The 15,245-nt window shown below is 34.8% G+C and overlaps 1 protein-coding gene across 16 annotated transcripts in view; it reads right to left on the bottom strand.

The window, feature by feature from the left end:
• LOC105484634 (ubiquitin C-terminal hydrolase L5) overlaps positions 1-15,245 on the bottom strand; it is a 53,054-nt gene that overhangs the window by 24,623 nt on the left and 13,186 nt on the right. The gene's annotated exons all lie outside the window — the stretch shown is intronic.

Here is a 15,245-nt window from a genome sequence, read left to right on the forward strand (position 1 = left end):
GCAGTTTCTTCCACACTGCCTAAGCACCTACAGTACTGATCATGAAGCTGGAAAGACCCTCAGATGATCAGTGTGAACACCAGCAAGGTTAATCATAGAGCTGAATAATTTTTTAAATTACAGCTTAGTCCTACTACAGTATTATGCTACTATATTGTAATTAGTCTTTCCAATAATGCTAATTAGCTTATGATTTTACATTTTAGTAAATTATCTATTTTTATCCTGCCTGATTTCAGAAGAAAAAAATTCAGTTATTTTCCTTCTTTAATTCTTATAGTTCTCTATTTCTCATGTTGGTAGAGGTTTTTAAGGTCTTATGACTATCTACCAGTTCCTGAACTGCTGACTGAAGTATATTTGAGAAATTCCTTGATAAGACTGCACTCTCCATTACAGAACAGTCTCGTACTCCTACTTCTCAATAACTATAATAACATCACCATGCTTCTATAATTCTTCTCTTTAAGTATTTTGTATTCAAAACTGTCTTAAAATTGATAAATTAGGAAAAAGTAGTAATAGATCCAGAATCCAATTAACATTGCTGCTGACTTAAACGAGTAAATATTTTGACCTGAATCACAGTTTTTTAGTAAATTTGGATGAAAACTTTAATGATGAAAGAGGACTTCATAAATGTGGTTAACTAAAACACTGTAACACTTAGTACTCCCTTATCTTAGGTCAAAATTATCTAAGATGAAATAATCTGAGGATAGCAGAGTGGGAGGAGTAAAGTTAGAAGTTACAATTTATACTTATTAACACATTCTTTCAAAATCAAGACACCTTGAAGATATATAATATATGCCCAATGCTAAACTAGGCAGTGAGGCTACAGCAAAAAAATATTATCAAACATTTCTATAATCTAAGGACTTCGAATCTGTAATCCATTATTTTAGGATTTTAAGAAGTAGAAAAAATTCTTGTGGTTACTAGGTTTTTTGATGTCAATAATAATTTACACTGTCCATGATATATTAAAGCTCATTTTGTATGTGTGTGTGAGAAGAAAAGTTACAATGTACAAGGGTATGAGAATATTGTCTTCAAGTTTTAAAATGAGTTTAGTGCCATCAAGTGGTTATGCTATACATAGTACAAAATTAATAAAAAACAGAAAAAAAAAATTTTAAGTGCATAGCCATTCATTCATTCGTTCAAATAATACTTACTGAGCAACGACTATGTGCCGGACATTGTAATAAATGCTGAATAGTGAATAAGAAAGATGTGGTCCTTGTCCTCATAAATCTCACATAAAAATAATCTTATATATAGTCAAATAAAGTTCTATTTGAAAGAACTTTAACTCATGTCACAAAAAATCTATTGCAGTATGAACTATTTAGGTAGTTCTCAACTTTAAAAATCTTTAGCTTATCCTAAGTGTCCTACTTTAACTCTCACTTTTAAGATATTTTAAAATAAAGCAGTAGAGTTCAATAGAAATGAGGCTAGAGCACAGGGTCTCAAGGAGGACTGACCCAGAACCTTAAGAGTTTGGTTTGCATTCCTTTGCCAGGATATATAGTCTTTAGTTAATCAGGACACTTCTACTCCCTATTTCTTACACACAATCCAATTCACACATTCATGATGACAACCTGATACTGAAGGCATTTGATTTTGTAATCCCCAGACTAGAGAATAATTTCTTTTCAAAGCTTATACAAAAGAAGAGTAGATGTCTGGAGGGATAATACAAAAATAGCTTAAAGTACTACCTATATAGATTATAGTCAATCAAAAAACAAGCAAGGAGAAAGGATTCCCTATTTAATAAATTATGTTGGGAAAGCTGGCTAGCCATATGCAGAAAACTGAAACTGGACCCCTTCCTTACACCATATACAAAAATTAACTCAAGACGGATTAAAATTTTAAGAGCAAGACCTAAAACCATAAAAACCCTAGAAGAAAACCTAGGCAATACCATTCAGGACATAGGCATGGGCAGACTTCATGACTAAAACACCAAAAGGAATTGCAGCAAAAAACAAAATTGACAAATGGGGATCCAACTAAACTGAAGAGCTTCTGCATAGCAAAAGAAACCATCATTGGACTGAACGGGCAACCTACAGAATGGAAGAAAATTTTTGCAATCTATCCATCTGAAAAAGGGCTAATATCCAGAATATACAAGGAACTTAAACAAATGTAGAAGAAAAAAACAACCCCATCAGAAAGTGGACGAAGTATATGAACAGACACTTTTCAAAAGAAGACATTTATGTGGCCAACAAACATATGAAAGAAAGCTCATCATCACTGGTCATTAGAGACATGCAAATCAAAACCACAATGAGATACCATCTCACGCCAGTTAGAATGGTGATCATTTAAAAAGTCAGGAAACAACAGATACTGCAGAGGATGTGGAGAAATAGGAAAGCTTTTACATTGTTGGTGGGAGTGTAAATTACTTCAACCATTGTGGAAGACAGTGTGGCAATTCCTCAAGGATCTGGAACTAGAAATACCATTTGACTCACCAATCCCATTACTGGGTATATACCCAAAGCATTACAAATCATTACTATAAAGACACATGCACACATATGTTTATTGCAGCACTATTCACAATAGTGGAACCAACCCAAATGTCCATCAATGTTAGACCACTTACATACCATGGACTACTATGCAGCCATAAAAAAGGATGAGTTCATGTCCTTTGTGGGGACCTGGAGGAAGGTGGAAACCATCATTCTCAGTAAACTAACACAGGAATTCTCACTAAACTAACACAGGAATAGAAAACCAAACACTGCATGTTCTCACTCGTAAGTGGGAGTTGAACACTGAGAACCACTGAGTGCGAACCACTCAGTAAGAACATTGAGGAATAGAAAACCAAACACCGCATGTTCTCACTCGTAAGTGGGAGTTGAACAATGAGAACATATGGGCACAGGGAGGCGGGTGGGGGGCTAGGGGAGGGATAGCATTAGGAGAAATACCTAATGTAGATGATGGGTTGATGAGTGCAGTAAACCACCATGGCACATGTATACCTGTGTAACAAACCTGCACATTCTGCACATGTATCCCAGAACTTAAAGTATACAAAATATATATATTAAGTTAAACACAAAAAAATTATTGTCAATCTTCATTGAGTCATAGCTACTGCAATATAAATTCATAAATTTTTAATTTTTTTAATAGTCAAGGAAAAAGTTTGAGATTGTAACAGTAGCTTTCCCACAAGAAAGTGATACTGAAAAGAAATATAAATGTTTTGCTCATGAAGACTCTATAAAGAAAGATACACAGAAAAAAGGGATGAACACCAGAAAAATAAAATAGTAAAGGAAAAAATCATTTTATACTGGAGTATCAGAGAACGTTTTTTTACAAATGTGAAATTTTAATAGGGGTTTGAAAGCTTGGTAGGAGCCAGAGAATAGAGAAGTAAATTCATTTTAAAAAGTGAGAACAGTTTGAACAAAAGAACAAATTAAGATGTTTGATGTGCTTGTTGTTCAAGAGACAATGAGCACATTGGTCATTTGTACTAGTGTGGTTATAGTCACAGTGGGGGTTATTCTTTACCTTGTTAAGTCACTGGCCTTGAGGAATTAGGAGTTTACCCAAAGAGTAAGACATTTTGAATACAGAAATAAAATAATCAAAACAGTGGTTCAGAAAGATTCAGTTTAAGTCAATTTACAGGAAGGACTGAAGGTGGCAAAAAGGAGAAACAAGATTAGCCAGGTTCCTACCCTAATAAAAGTATGAAATAATAAAGAGTGGTAGGCTAATATAATACATAAAACCACTATCACACAAACATGCAAGTGAGAAATCTAGGAATCAGAAATATAACTGAAAATAAAATAAGATTAAAAACAAAAGACTATTAATAACCACCATATGAAATGATTTTGAAAATTTAAGCTGAAATGAAGAAATCTTTTTAAAAAATACATCTTACCAGAACAAACTCAAGAAGAAATAAAGAACCACAATAGTCCCTTACCTATTGAACTGAAGCAGTATTTTAAAACATTCTCACAAAGAAAATACCAGGCCTACATGGATATACAGGTCAATTCTACAAAAATTTTGAAGAAATATATCACCTTAATTTTATACGAATTCTTCAAGACAATAAAAATAAGAGAAAATTCCAACTCATTTCATGAAGCCAGGATAACCTTAATACTAAAACGACTCAAAGCCATTACTCAAGAGGAAAAATTAAGATACATTTCATTCAAAAATTTAAATGCAAAAACTAAACAGAATACTACTACATTTAACCCAACAGTACATAAAAAGAGAATACACCCTGACCAAGTGGGCTTATCCCAGGTTTGGAAGAATAATTTAATATTAGAAAAATCCAAACATAATTAAATGTATTAACCTATAACAGGAAGAAAATACAGAAGATCACCTCAATAGAGGCAGAAAAAGGAATTGAAAAAATTTAATATACTTTCATAATAAACACGCTAATTAATAACAGAACATTAAAAATAAAAAAGCTGGAGTAAACATCAGCCTAAATGGAGAAATGGTAAAAGGCATTCCCTTTTAAGTTGTAAATGGTTTTACTGGAGGGTCTTAGCCAGGAACTAAGACAAGAAAAATAAATTAGAGTCAAAAGGATTATAAAGGAGGAAATAAAACTAACATTATTTATACCTCATATGGTCATTTTGATAAAAACACACCCACTCAAGAAAAAAAACAAATTATTAGTGATAATAGAAAAGTTTAGTAGGATGGCTAAATATAATATTAATAGATGAAAGTGAATTGCCTGTCTTTATGCCAAAGGCAACAACCTAAAAAAATAAAACTACCCAAAGAAAACTACTCCAAGTCATATAATAATCAAACTCTCAAAAGTTAAAGACAAAGAGAGGATCCTAAAGGCAGTAAGGTAAAAATAAGCAAACAAAATATAAAGGTGCTTCAATTCATCTAGCAACGGGGTTCTCAACAGAAACCATACAGGCCAGGAGGGAGTGGGATAAAATTTTCAAATTCTAAAAGAAAAAAAAAAAAGGCCACTCAAGAATACTCTCTCCAGCAAAGCTATCCTTCAAATATGAAGGAGAAGTAAAGTCTTTCCCATACAAAAGCTGAGAGAAGTGGACACAAGACCTGTCTTACAAGAAATGCTAAGGGCAGTTCTTCAATCTGAACAGAAAAAAACACTAATGTGCAAAACCAAAACATTTTAAGGTCTAAAATCCACTGGTAAAAGTAAATATACAAACAAACTCAGAATAATATTGTCACTGTGGTATGCAGTCTGCTCATAACTCTGGCATAAAGCCCAAAAGACAAATAATAATACCAATATTATTTGTATATTGCTGAAACAGACAATATAAGAAATACGCATATTGACAAAACAGAAAGTCAAAATATAGGGGGTAAAAAGTTAAAGCATAGAGTTTTTTACTTTGCTTCTATTCTTCTCTTTATAATCTAAGTTGTTGTCTCTTTATAATAACATGTTATATGTATATATTTTGTAAGCTTCATGGTAAGTGCAATGCAAAAACCTGTAATAGATTCACTAAAAATAAAACAATAACAAATTAAAACATACTAACTGAGAAAATTTCTTAACAACAAAGGAAGACTGTAAGAAAGGAAGAGACCAATTACAAAACAACCAGAAAACAAGCAACAAAATGGCAGTAATAAGTCCTCACTTATCAATAATAACACTGAATGTAAACGGGCTCAATTCTTCAATTAAAAGGCATAGAGTCTCTCAGTTCATAAGGATATAAAACCCCACAATATGGTGCCTACAAATAGTCCACTTCACCTATAAAGATATATAGACCAAAAGGGAAAGGGTGGAAGAAGATATTCCGTGCAACTGGAAACCAAAAAAAAAACAAAAACAAAAAAACAAAAAAAAAAACAGGAGTACCTATCCTTGTATCAGATAAAACAGACTACAAATCAAAGACTATAAAAACAAACAGAGAAGGTCACTACATAATGATAAAGGGGTCAATCTAGCAAGAGAATATAACTATTATAAATATGTATACATGTAACACCTGAGTTCCCAAGTGTATAAAGCAAGTGTTTATAGATCTAAAGCAAATACTATCTACTCTGACAGATCATGCAGACAGAAAACCAAAAAATAAACATCAGAATTTAACTACAAACTAAACCAAATAAACCTAACTGACATTTACAGAACGTTTCACCCAGCTGCTGCAAAATACACATTATTTTCATTATTTTCATCAGCATATGGATATCCAGCATATATCCAGGATAGACCGTGTTAGTCCACAAAACAAGTCTCAATAAATCACTGAATGGTATGATTTATAGTAAAAAAAAAAAAAAAAAAATACCAAGTTTCTTTTCAGACCACGATGGAATAAAACTAGGAATCAATACAAGAAACCTTGGAAAATACACAAACAGATAGAGATTAAATAACATGCTACTGTATAATGAATAGGCCAATAAAGAAAATAAGAAAAAATTTTAAAAATGCATTGAAACAAATAAAAATGGAAATACAGCATACCAAAATCTGTGAGACACGGCAAAAGCATACTAAGAGGGAAATTCATAGCGAAAATATCAAAAAAGTAGAAAGACTCCAAATAAACCAATTAATTATATACCCCAAGGAACTAGAAAAGCAGGAACAAACCAAACCCAAAATTATTAGAAGGAAAGAAATAATAAAGATCAGAGCAGATATCAATGAAATCGAGACTTAAAAAAACAATATTAAGATCAAGGAAATGGAAAATTTTCAGGAAAGGTAAACAAAATTGACACACCTTTACCCAGGCTAAGAAAAAAGAAAGATGATCCAAATACATAAAATCAGAAACAAAACAGGACACATAACATCTGAGACCACAGAAATACAAAGAAGAATTAGAAACTATTATGAACAGCTATATACAAAAAAATTTGGAAAACCTACAAATGGATAAATTCCTAGACACACACAACCTACCAAGACTGAACCAGGAAGGGATAAAAAATCTCAACAAACTAATAAGTAATGAGATCAGAGTCATAATTAAAAGTAAAGCAAAGCCCAGGACTTGACAACTTCATTACTAAATTCTACCCAACATTTAAAGAATGAATGCTAATTTTACTCAAACTCTTCAAAAAAATTGAAGGAGGAGGAATGCTTTCAAACCCATTCTACAAAACCAGCATTATTCTGATACCAAAACCAGGCAAGGCCACAACAAAAAAACTACAGATCAATATCACTGATGATAACAGATGCAAAAATCTTCAACTGAATAGTAACAAACCAAATTAAATAGTAACAAACCAAATTCGATAGTACCACATTAAAAAGATCATTTACCATGATTAAGTAAGAGTCATCCAGGGATGCAAGATGCTTCAGTATATGCTAATCAAGAAATGTGATACCAAGAAAAAAACTACCCAATTATTTCAACAGTTGCTGAAAAAAGCATTTGATAAAATTTAACATCCCTTTATGACAAAAACCCTCAATACACTGGATATGGAAGGTACATACCTCAATACAATAAAAGCCATATAAAACAGATTCACAGCTAATATCATACCAAAAAAAAAAAAAAAAAGAAAGTCTTAGGCCAGGTGTGGTGGCTCACACCTGTAATCCTAACACTTTGGAAAGCCGTGGCAGGTGGATCACGAGGTCAGGAGATCGAGACCATCCTGGCTAACACGGTGAAACCCTGTCTCCACTCAAAATACAAAAAATTAGCTGGGTGTAGTGGCGGACACCTATAGTCCCAGCTACTCAGGAGGCTAAGGCAGGAGAATGGCACGAACCAGCAAGGCAGAGCTTGCAGTGAGCTGAGATCGTGCCACTGCAGTTCAGCCTGGGTGACAGAGCAAGACTGTCACAAAAAAAAAAAGGAAGTCTTTTCTTTAAGATCAGGAACAAGACAAGGATGATCATTTTTACCATTTTATTCAACATAATACTGCAAGTCCTGCCTAGAGCAACCAGGCAAGAGAAGGAAATAAAGGGCATCCAAACTGGAAAGGAAGAAGTCAAATTAGCACTATTGATAGCTGACATAATCTTAGAAAAATCTAAAGACCACCAAAAAACTCTTGGAGCTGATAAAAAAGTTCAGTAAAGTTGCAGGATATAACCAAGCACAGTAGCTCACACCTGTAATCCCAGCACTTTGGGAGGCTGAGGCAGGAGGAATGCTTGAGCCTAGGAGTTTAAGACCAGCTGGGCAACATAATGAGACCCTGTCTCTACAGAAAATTCTAAAAATTAGCCACGTGTGCTAGTGAACACTTGTAGTCCTAGCTACTCAGGAGGCTGAGGCAGGAGGATTGCTTGAGCCCAGGAGCACGCGGTTATAGTGAGCTATGACTGTGCTACTTTACTCCAGCCTGAATGACAGAGCAAGACCCTGTCTCAAAAACAAAAAAGTTGCAGGACATAAAGTCAGCATACAAAAATCAGCTGCTATCATATATACCAACAGTGAATCTGAAAAAGAAATTAAGAAAAAAAAATCCTATTTAAAAGACCTACAAAGAATATAAAATAGGCCAGGTGCAGTGGCTCAAGCCTATAATCCCAGTACTTTGGGAGCCCAAGGCAGGCAGATCACTTGAGGCCAGGAGTTTGAGATCAACCTGGCCAATATGGCAACATCCTGTCTCTACTAAAAATACAAAAATTAGCCTCGCATGTGGCACATGCCTGTAATCCCAGCTACTCAGGAGGCTGAGGCACGAGAAGAGCTTGAACTTGGGAGGTGAGGCGGAGATGAGCCAAGATTGTGTCACTACACTCCAGCGTGGGTGATTAAGTGAGACTATGTCTCAAAAAAAAAGAAGAATATAAAATACCTAGGAATCAATTTAACCTAAGAAGTACAAGATCTACACAAGGACAAGTATAAAGTACTAATGAAGAGTTTACCAAAAACTGGATATTCCATGCCCATGAACTGGAAGAATTAATATTGTTAAAATGACAATTCTACTGAAAGCAATGGACAGATTCAATGCACTCCCTATCAAAATACCAATGGCATTCTTCACAGAAACAGAAAAAGCAACTCCAAAATTTATACGGAACACAAAAGACCCAGGATGGCCAAAGCAATCCTGAGCAAAAAGAACAAAATTGGAAGAATCACATTATCTGACTTCAAAATAGACTACAAAGCTGTAATAACCAAATCAACGGGATTGCAGCATAAATAGACACATAGACCAATGGAACAGAATAGAGAATCCAGATATAAATCCATGCATTTACAGATAAATCATTTTCAACAAAGATGCCAAGAATATACAATAGAGAAAGGGTAGCCTCTCCAATAAATGGTTCTGGGAAAACTGGATAACCATTGCAGAAAAAACAAACTAGATCCCACTACCCCACCATACACAAAAATCAAATCAAAGTGGATTAAAGACTTAAATATGAGACTTGAAACTATGAAACTACTACAAGAAAGCACTGGGGAAAATTTCCAGGACATTGGTTGGGGCAAAAAATTTTTAGTAAGACCTCAAAAAAACACAAACAACAAAATCAAAAATAAATGAATAGGATTATATCAAACTAAGAAGCTTCTGCATAACAAAGGAACCAATCAACAAAGTAAAGAGACAACCCACAGAACAGGAGAAAATATTTGCAAACTACCCATTTTACAAGGGATTAACAACCAGGATATATAAGAAGCTCAAGCAACTCAATAGGAAAATATTAAAAAATCAGATTTAAAAATGGGCAGAAAATCTGAATAGACATTTCCCAAAAGACATACAAATGGCCAGCAGGTATATAAAAAAATGCTCAACAGCATTAATCATCAGAGCAATGTAAATCAAAACCACAACGTTATCATCTCACCCAAGTTAAAATGGCTTTTAACAAAAAGGGAATGACAGGTTAAGTGGTGAGGATGTGGAGAAAGGGGAACCCTCATAAACACTACTGGTAGAAATGTAAATTAGTACAGCTACCACGGAAAACTGTCTGGAGGTTATTAAAAACTAAAAAGAGAACTACTGTATAATCCAGCAATCCACTACTAGGTATACAGATCCAAAAGAAGGGAAATAAATATATCAAAGAGATATCTGCACTCCTATGTTTTTATTATGGCACTATTAGTAATAGCCAAAATATATAATCAACTTAAGTGTCCATCAATGGATGAATGGATAAAGAAAATGTAGCATATATATACACACACACACACATATATATACACACACACACACAATGTGAGATTATTCAGCCATAAAAAAGAATGAAATCCTGTTATTTGGAGCAATATGGAAATGGAGGTCATTACGTTAAATGAAATAAGCCAAGCACAGAAAGACAAATATCTCATGTTCTCACTCACATGTGAAAGCTAAAACAGCGAATCTTCAGGGTAGAAAGTAGACTGATGGTTGCCAGAGGCTGGGAAGGGTGGGGTGGTGAAGGGGATGAAGGGAGTTTGATTAATGGGTACAAATATACAGTTTGATAGAAGAAAGAAGACCTAGTGTTTGACAAATCAGTAGGGTGCCCATTGTTTACAATAATCTATCATATATTTCAAAATAGCTATAAGAGGATAATTTGAATGCTTCTAGCATAAAGACAAATATTTAAGGGATTGATATCCCAATTACACTAATTTGATCTTTATAAATTATATGAATGTATTAAATTATCACATGTATCCCCAAAATATGTACATCTACTATGTATCAACAAATTTTTTTTTTTTAAAAAGCACAATTAACCCCACTGAAAAATAACATAAACAAGAATTTCACAGAGGAAATACATATTGGCCACTAAGCATATGAAGAGCATTTCAACATGATTAGTGATCAGGGAGACATAAGCCAAGACAAAAATAAAGTAGCATTTTGGAACCAATTAGCTGACAAAAATTTAAAAGCCTAGCAATGCCACGTGTTGTAATATGTGGCTTTGTAACAACTCTTACATATTGCTAGTGGAAGTGCAAATTTGAACAGCTACTTCAGAAAACGTTTGGATATTTCCTCCAAAAGTTGCACATTTACATATTAGATGAAATAGTCATTCTACTTCTAGGTATATACCAGGAGAAACTTGCACATGTACAAAAAATGTTTACAGCAACACAATTCACAGTAACTCAAACTGAAAACCCAAAGAACAAACTACAGAAGAGTAAGTAAACTGTAGCATGTTAGTGCAGTTGGTATCATACAGCATGCAAAATAAATTAACTATCATAATAAACTTACAGATGTATCTTAACAATATAATATTAAGTGAAAAAAGTAGGCTAGGCATAATGGTTCACATCTGTAATCCCAGTATTCTGTGAGGGCAAAGGTGGGAGAATCATTTGATTCTAGGAGTTAGAGACCAGCCTGGGTAACAAAATGAGATTCTGTCTCTACAAAAAATATAAAAAATTAGCAGGGCATAGTGGTGTGCATTCGTAATACCAGCTACTCAGAAGGCTAAAGAAGGAGGCTGAGGCTACAATGAGCTGTGATCACACCATTGCACTCCAGCCTGGGTGACAGAGCAAGATCCTGTCTCCAAAAACAAACAAACAAACAAAAAACACTCCCAAAATTTATATAGAGGACTATACTTTTATCAAGTTAAAATTTTATTTACAAACACCTTTTTCAGGATTACAAAAAATATACATAAAAAGGAAATGGTAAACAGAATTCAACATAAGGGTTACTTACACTGGATGGAGAGAGGGAAGATGAGAAGTACATTGAATGATGGGTGGGACAGAAGGAAATCACATAGATAAAGTTTATTTTGGTGGTAGGTTCTTAGGTACTTACTTTGTTTCTTAAAATAATCAAATAAATAAAAGGAGATGGTGAGTAAACCAATCATATATATGTGTTATTAACCAAGGATTCTTATAATCCCATTCTGGGTACCTTAAGAGTAACTTTTTAGGAAAAAAGAAAAACAGCCATCATCATAATGTCTTCCTCCTCTGTCCTCACATCTAATCTATCACACATTAAAGGCGCTAATAGTTGATCTCTAAATATTATCCAAATCTATTCACATCTCTCTTTACTTCCAGTTTTTTGTTTACTATCACATGGACTTCTGCAAAAGCCTCCTAACTTACATCTACTCATGTCCTACACTACTTCTCAAATGTAATCCCAACACTGGAGCCAAAATGGCCTCTTCTAAATGAAAATCTGTTCATGACACTCACTTCAGTAACTTTCTATTACTCTAAAGATACAAACAAAAGTCTCAATCACAGCCTAAAATGCCCTGTAAAATCTGACCTCTGTCTGCATCTGTAGGCTAGAGTATATAAATTTTATCTAGGCTCATGACCACCTGGAATGAAGACAACTTTCTTAGTGTCTTCTACTGCTAACTCAAATGACTGAGTTTTGGCCAGAGACAAGTATGCATGTGACATGGGCAAATTCTATAAAAGGGAAGGGAGTGTGCTTTCCCCTTCCTCCTGTCTGAATACAGAATTGAGAAAGAATGGCTGAAGCTCCAGAGATCATCTTGGACCATGAGATAACCTTTGGAACAGAAAACATACACAAAGGAGCAAAACAAAAGTGCCTCGAGCCTTGACAGCTCTTAAATATTACTTTAAAAAAAACAAAACTATTTCTTATATTGTTTCTCTACGCCTATGCCTAACTGTACCTAATCCTGGCTAACATTATTTCCTGTTCTGCTTCATATCACATGACATCTTCCCTTTGCTGTGCACAGTTCAGCTACATTGGTCTTCCAGTACCTTTTACTAGTCTTATTCACTTTTGCTATAAAGCTATAATTAATCTGGAATGATCCTAAACCTCTCTCCCCTAGTTAATACCTACTTAACCTTTAGATTTCAGCTGAACTGTCACTTACTCAGAGAGGCTTTCTCTCTGACAAGGTGAAGTCCCACTTTTATGAATATAGTAAAGAAATTAACCTTGCCCAACGAGAGGTCAGGGCTTTGCCCTTGGTTTCTGCGAGATGAGCTCTAAGTCCTTGAAAAGTCATGCCTAAGAGTGTCTTTGTTTACCTGGGAGCTTTGGGCCACAATGATAGTCTAACAATGTGACTTGGGTGGGGGGGCCGTATTGGGTCAAGATTATCAGCTCAACCTCCTGTGGGGCTGGAGACTAAGGTCAGCCACATGGGTGGCCAACCAGGTCTATGTGACCAAGGCCCAATAAAAACTTTGGACACCAAGAATCGGATGAGGTTCCCTGGATGGCAATACTCTGCATATTGTCACACAGCATTGCCAGAATAGTGAGCACTGTCTGTGACACTACTGGGAGAAGACAACTGGAAGCTCTGCACATGGAACTTTCCTGAACTCTGCCCCACGTGGCTCTTCACTTGGCTAATTTAAATCTACATTCTTTTGTTGTAGTAAGCCATAATCACAAGTATAGCAGCTTTCAGTGACACCTATGAGTCTTCTAACCAATTATAGAACCTGAGGATGATCTGGGGACCCCCCCATCACAAGGCTGCAATGCTGTCAGAAGTGAAGGTGGTCCTGAGGATCCCGAACTCTACGGTTAGTGTTCAAAGTGAGGGTAGTTTCGTGGACAGTTCCTAAACTTCGTAATATAGTTCTCATTTCACTCCATTCAGCACTTAGCATCATTGTAATTTTATATTTAATTGATTAATATCAGTTGCTTCCACTAAACTTTAAGCATATTTGAGGGCAGGAATCATGGCACTTTTTCATTCTTGAAGCACCACAGTATCTGGCACATTGTAGGTATTCAATCATTCTTTTCTGAAAGACTGAACAGATGGAGTCACACAAATTCAGTACTACTGCAGCATGATTTTAAGCAAGTAAATCACACCTCAGCTCTCTCATCAGTGAAATAACAAGACTACAATATTTTGTGGAGGGAGAACAGTTATCAAAATTTCATTTCGGGATCCTTATATACAAATTGCGATTACTAGGATATATTTCTTTCCTCAATATTTTATTAACCAACGATACACAGACACACAGACACCCAACCCCCTTGAATTAGAGTATATGATCAGCACAAAATACCTCTCTATATTGAGGTAATCCCATTATAAATGCCATTTAGTTAATCTGTATAACCTTATCAAATAAATATGATTTCATTAAATTTTTTCAAATTTCTGAAAATACTCCAGACATCCTGGATTGGAAATTATTACTGTTAAGTCCTTGAAACCTAAAATCAACTATTACATATTCATGTAATATATATTATAACTCTCCTAGCATAGGCTTATAGGAGGCATATACTAAAAAGACTGACAGATATTAAGAGGGAATTACTGACCTGTCAATTTAATATGAACTATTAGCAAAATAAAGTACCAACAATGATACGGGGAATCACTAATCTGACACTTTCATAAATACAACTGGAATAATACAAATAAAACACTGTAAGAGAAAAATGTAACACAGAACTAAAAAATATCAAGGGACTCCAGAAATTATAAAGTCAGACTCTACTATCATTTTTTTCTTTGTGTATAGAGTACTTTCTTATACCTTAAAAATAGCTAGGTCTCCATAAATCAGACATCATTAGTATCCCAGTGTTAGTAAATTCTAGCACTCTTTAACAATAATATTCTTAGAGATGAACAGTTTGGTCTGCATTTATTGGATACCTATCATGTACCAAGGACTGAATATAAAAACAAAATCCCTAACTCCCAGTTTTACAGTTTAGTGTGGAAGAAACACAATTAATTAATTTACTGATACAGTTTGTAAATTTGTCCCTGCCCAAACCTCATGGTGAAATGTAATCCCCAATGCTGAAGGTAAGGCCTGGTGGGAGGTGTTTGGATCAAGGGGGTAGATCCCTTATGAATGGCTTAAGCCATCCCCTTGGTGTTAAGTGAGTTCTTGCTCAAAATCTGATCATTTAAAAGTGTGTCCCCCATTCTCTCTTTCTCTCTCGCTCCAGCTCAGCCATGTGAGATGTCTGTTCCTTCTTTGCCTACCACCATGAGTAAAAGCTTCCTGAGGCCTCCCAAGAAGCTGACCAGATGCCACCACCAGGCTTCCTATAAAGCCTGGAGAACTCTAGGTCAATTAAACCTTTTCTTTATAAATTACCCAGTCTCTGGTATTTCTTTATAGCAATATAAGAATAACCTAACACAAATATACACAAACATACATGGGAAAAAAATCTGTAAAAATATAAATTGTTTTCAGTAGTTATGTCTAAAGCAGAGATTA

Source organism: Macaca nemestrina, chromosome 1, assembly GCF_043159975.1.
Source record: "Macaca nemestrina isolate mMacNem1 chromosome 1, mMacNem.hap1, whole genome shotgun sequence".
NCBI classification, from domain to species: domain Eukaryota; kingdom Metazoa; phylum Chordata; class Mammalia; order Primates; family Cercopithecidae; genus Macaca; species Macaca nemestrina.